At 44.1% G+C, this 4,506-nt stretch overlaps 1 pseudogene; it reads right to left on the reverse strand.

Moving 5' to 3' along the window:
- Window positions 1-717: 717 nt before the first annotated feature.
- On the reverse strand, window positions 718-3,876 carry LOC146187564 (uncharacterized; annotated as a pseudogene).
- Window positions 3,877-4,506: the final 630 nt, after the last annotated feature.

The raw sequence follows: 4,506 nt of genomic DNA on the forward strand, positions 1-4,506 counted from the left end.
CGGACCATGAAAAGGAAATAACAAGAAGAATAAGATTGAGATGGAGCGCATTTGGCAAGCACTCGCAGAATATGACTAGCAGCTTACCGGTATCGCTCAAGAGGAAAGTATACAACAGTTGCATCTTAGCTGTACTCACCTATGGCACTGAAACGCGGAGGCTAACCAAGCGAGTTCTGCTTACATTGAGGACAACCCAGAAGGCTATGGGACGAAAAATGGTAGGGGTAACATTAAGACATAGTAAACGTGCAGAGTAGGTCAGAGAAATAACTCAAGTTACAGACGTTCTAGCTGAAATTACGAAGAAGAAATGGACATGGGCCGGACATGTAGTGCGAAGAAAGGATAACCGATGGTGGCTTAGGGTAACAAACTGGATTCCAAGGGAAGGAAAGCGTAGCAGGGGGCGGCAGAAAGTTAGGCGGGCGGATGAGATTAAGAAGTTCGCAGGGGTCAAGTGGATGCAGCTAGCACAGCACCGGGTTAAGTGGAGAAATATGGGAGGGGCCTTTGCCCTGTAGTGGGTATAGTCAGGCTAATGATGATGATGATGAGAGAAAGGCAGGTGAACAGACGGGCTTAAAATGAATTAGACTGGCATATATGATCCTCATCTGGTACAAAGAAAGGTTAACAAAAATAAAAGAGAAGTGTCTTCATTCTGTATGGAATGCAATTTAGTCGATTGTGAGGCGGCTTTTTTCACTGCTCAGCTTAAGACGCCAGCTTTCTTCCCCCGCCTGCCGGACATGTGACATGCCAAGTAATCCGCATCTGTTTATTCTTTTCCCTAGTGAAAACAATTCGCAGTGGCTTAGCTTGGTTAAACCTGGTAATTGCGAAAGCAATAGCTATGGCTACGCCTAGGTTCAGCTGGTGGTGTAGGTAGCTGAGGTGCTTGTGGTTATGCTTATGGTTATGCAGTGATTCACTCTGGCCACGGCATATGGTTCAACTATTGTTTTTTGGGGGGTGCTACCTGGTTATTCTATGTATAACTAGTAGCGAGGCAAGGAGTGCCGTGACTGGGACTATATACTTGGTTGTGGTTGAGGTTAAGGCGGAATGTACAACTGCCGCTCCGGCACCGGCTTCAACGGCATTCTTTACGCCAGCAGAAATGAAAGCAACCCTGGAGACTGTGTTGGTTCCACCTGCCGCTAGGCCGCCTCTTATAGTATCCAACGTTGCACCGCCGGCGGTAGCTGCGGCTGCAGCCCCATAATTCTTCTTAGCTTTAGAAGCATGTGGCACAACTGCAGCTCCGTGGTTGGTAGCTACCGCCTCGCCAGCCGACGACGCGAGTTGGGGCCCCTGTTTTTATGGCAGATGGGATGACGTCACTTCGGCTGTAGCGCTCCCTCACGAAGGGAGCGGGAGTTCGGCCGCGGTTGGGAGTTGCCGCCTCGCGAGTTGACTGCGCGAGTTGGGGCCCCTGTTTTTGCGCAGCCGTGCTTGGCGGCGCGCCAAAGGTCACGCTAAAGGTCAATGGTAGCTAACGCCTCGCTACGCCAAGGGCTGAAAAGTGAAAGTAGTATTGCTTTCGCAATAAAAAAAATGCAAGCGTGCCCTGAGAAAGAAATGAACTACTTTCTGCTGCTGTACTCACAATGTGAGAGTTACACCCAAAAGCAGGTAAGGCAGTACTGCTGTCAATCAGAACCTTCTCCACAATGTTGTTGTACACGTCAGTGCAAGCAATTCCGTCCACTGTAAATGATTCGATGTGGTCTTCCACAATTTTGAGCAGAGACATTAGCTGGTTTGAGGGAACTTCAATATATCCTTTAGATCTTGCAAGCATCAGGCCAGAAGGGTTTTGTTGGGCACTTTTCGGAATTTCCACACAATTGGAGCAGCTCAGTGTTGAGACGTGTTTGGCAACGTAACATGCGAGATAGTCAAATATACCCTATTTTGGGGAATTCTGCTGATGGGCAACTGGGGCAGCAGGTGTAAAGTCACCAGGCTCAAAAAGGACGTCGTCCAGAACGACCAAGGAGTCAGCCTGAAATTGCTGACTCCTTGCTAAAAAGAAGAGGCAAAATAAATATTAGTACCATTATTCGAAAATGGTACTAAATTCACTAAAATGGGTAGCAAGGTTACTATCTTTTGTAGATAGCGTTTACATTTAACAGCACTTTTATTTCAGTTACGCTTTCATCAGTAATTCACCTACCTACATCCCCAATTAGTCAGCTACTGGACTACATAGCACACACTGAAGGCACTCAGAGCCTAATAGCGTGATACTTATATTATAGCCCATTCGTATCACAGAACAGACAAGCCCCACGCTACCCTTCTATGAAAACGGCAAAGTCGACAAAATATAAATTTTAGAGAATTATTGCCAGCTTGTTTCTACATCAACACCAGGGATACAAAATTATTGGGCTGAACTTGTGATGAGAGCCCAAAACCTGCATGTTCAATATTAAAGGGACAGAACACAGCCAAAATATTTCATGAGATTATGGTGGAGATGAAAAAATCTTGCCCTATATACTACAGATCGAGCACTACAATATCAAAGAAAAAAGACTTTACAATAATAATTTGCCATTGAAAATCGCATAAAAACAACCGAGGCGCTATCTAATGGAGAAACCCTAGAACTTTCAGTGTAGGCGCCCACCTAACTACATGTCAGCAAAATATCGCTGATATTCGTAACTGCACATTGTTCTTTTTTTCTTCCAGTATTGCTTGCCATAATTTATTATATTTTGCGCTCTCTCCAGTGCGCCAAATAAAATCCACCCCTGCTTTCGCACAGCGAGGTATGCTTTCAGGTTTTGCCGCTAGATGGCGCCACAGTGTTTGCAATTTCGTGAATGCAGCCATGACAGTGCCCACTGAAACTTTCGTCGACGATGGCGTGCGTTATTGTGCCGTAACAGCATTGAGTGTGAAACTGAAAAGGACGTTATTCTACGCGAAAAAATGTCTGATTACTGTCTGGCGAGTGAAAGTTACATATGCTTTCGGTACGTCTTTTTTGTCGACCACCAGTCATCTTCGCGGTCGCTGTTCATGGTTTCCAGCATCGGACTACATAAAAACGAGCGCATGCATTGATTGAAAAATTCCTCGTAAAAATGAAATACAGCGTTTCTAACAAAACCGTTACGGAATCGAACATTTTAGACATCAATCTTTCCACTGCGGCGAAAAAAGCTTGAGACCTAAATTCCAGTATTCTGTCGCTTTAATTTGCTCGTTTTAAAATATAGGACTGATCACATGGTTAGAAGCAGAGCTCCCTTTGTGGAACAGCTTGAGAAGCAGTTGCGGCCTACCTTCACTGACCGACGCTCGCTTTGGGGGTTGGATTAAGTCGTTCGTTGAAAGCATTTGATATATGAACAAAAACTGCTAGACTATTGGCTGCCTTCATTCGCCAGCAACATGCATCACTATACCGAAGAATCTCCGAAAGGTAAAATCTTTATTACTGCTATTGCGCAAGATAAAAGTAAGGTAATCTTATATACCTCCAACGGGTCTTGTTCAAACTTTCCCACCAATAAATATCGAGAATCAGATTACAAGAGGCTCTCAGCGAGTGAAATAGTGCTTAAAAGGTTATTCGAAGAGCCTCACGGGTGTGATTGCTAAGAAAACACACCTGCCTCTGTTTTCAAGCTCTTCCATGCATTTGCAGCAACTATCCAGCCAGCAACTTTCTTTTTCAAAACCTTGCAGATAAATATGGGTAGGCTCAAAAGAGGAACAAAAGAGAAACAGTTTCCCAAAAAACACTGGAATATTTCTTGCAGCAATGTGTTCAGCTTCAAAGTAGTAGACGTCCTCTGGCCTTTTAGAATTCAAACTGTCAAAAAGGGTATTCATCTCCTGGTAAAGTCTAATGGCGTTGTAGAACCATGCAGCTTCTTTGAGGCGTCATGCTTACTGTAAAATTCCATAGTTTTGACAGTAGACGCACTGAAAAGCTGGAAAGAAAAAAAAATCACCCAGGTTACAAGTCTACCACTGTTCAGAACAAACAGTAACACTGCATATGCACCCATAAAATGTGCATGAAGAGTTCTCCATCTTAACTGCAAATTTGACACTCATTTTTTGAAGGGCATTTGGGCGTAAGACTGCCTTCCTCAGCTTTGCACATCACGAAGTCCAGCCTGTTGCTCCTCGTTTTCCAAGCGTGCCTGGTAATAATAGTGGAATGCATCTTGTCCGTGTGGAAGGTATGAAATGGGAAAAGAATTTTTGGTGAGAGCATATTCTGTGCTTGTCGAGACGGCATGAACAATGCTTTCCCTTACCGGAAACATTCCAACTTTGAGCAAATTATTTCGTACGCAGTTCATTATGTGCGGTGGATTAATGATACAGTATATCACGTTTGATGAGTCACAAGGTTGCTGTAATGTTGTTAATGATTGTTCCATTGCACCAGTTGTACAAAAGTTTTACGAAGGAATCTGATTTCAAAGAAAATTTAACAAGCTGTCATACAGATGAAATTTCTGCAGT

The sequence above is a fragment of the Amblyomma maculatum genome, chromosome 6 (assembly GCF_055883805.1).
Source record: "Amblyomma maculatum isolate TAMU_Amacu chromosome 6, ASM5588380v1, whole genome shotgun sequence".
Classification (NCBI taxonomy): domain Eukaryota; kingdom Metazoa; phylum Arthropoda; class Arachnida; order Ixodida; family Ixodidae; genus Amblyomma; species Amblyomma maculatum.